A 749-nucleotide genomic window follows, 5' to 3' on the forward strand; every position below is an offset into this window, starting at 1 on the left:
ACATTTTCAAGATGACAATTATTCTAAAAGTAGTCGATGAAAAGCCCTTTCTCTCTTCCTTTAGGCTTCTTTAATCCTTTTCTGCCTGACCGTGACCTTCTCTCCTGTTTTAAACACTGACCATTTCCTACACCAAGGTCAAATTTCTGTCCCTTTAAACCATTTAGAAAAAAGGGGTTAATGATAGCCTCGTGGGTTAGCGACCCTCGTAAAACTCATTCATTGCTATTTACGAGCGCTGGGGATATGGTTAGCGCTTCATGCTAGGGATATCGAGCGCTTTCAGTCTATTGCTTGTCTCCCGTGTGTGTTCACTTTAGAAAATACATTTAGTATTTGAAATTATTTAAAACACTCTTGCTTCTTAATTATATGTTCATATTTGTTTATCAATTTCATATATTTCTTTCACATTAACAAAGACAATCAAATAACTAAACTTTGGATTTAGTGAAGAAAAAAAATAGAGAACATTCTCGCACTCAAGATACTGAGAGTCTAGTCTAGCCATAAAGATAACATAAAAATTATTTTCACCGTGTGGCTATGCACCTTCCCTAATCGTTTCGTACCCACAAAGTGACACAATTCCCGAGCGCGCACACCAGGTCAGCCATAACTTTCATCTTTTCCTTTCTTTGTTGCCTTCTCTTTAAAGCGCCGACCTTGGCCTTGCAAATAGAGGAGAAAGGCGGTCGGAAAAAAAGAGGAGGGGGGGAGGGTGGCGTAATCTGAGGTCACGGGGGTTT

The 749-nt window shown here is 39.5% G+C and overlaps 1 protein-coding gene across 1 annotated transcript in view; it reads left to right on the plus strand.

Annotated features, from left to right (window-relative positions):
* LOC119588356 overlaps positions 1-749 on the plus strand; it is a 5249-nt gene that overhangs the window by 1009 nt on the left and 3491 nt on the right. The window lies entirely within an intron of this gene.

This window comes from Penaeus monodon, chromosome 23, assembly GCF_015228065.2.
Source record: "Penaeus monodon isolate SGIC_2016 chromosome 23, NSTDA_Pmon_1, whole genome shotgun sequence".
NCBI lineage: Eukaryota > Metazoa > Arthropoda > Malacostraca > Decapoda > Penaeidae > Penaeus > Penaeus monodon.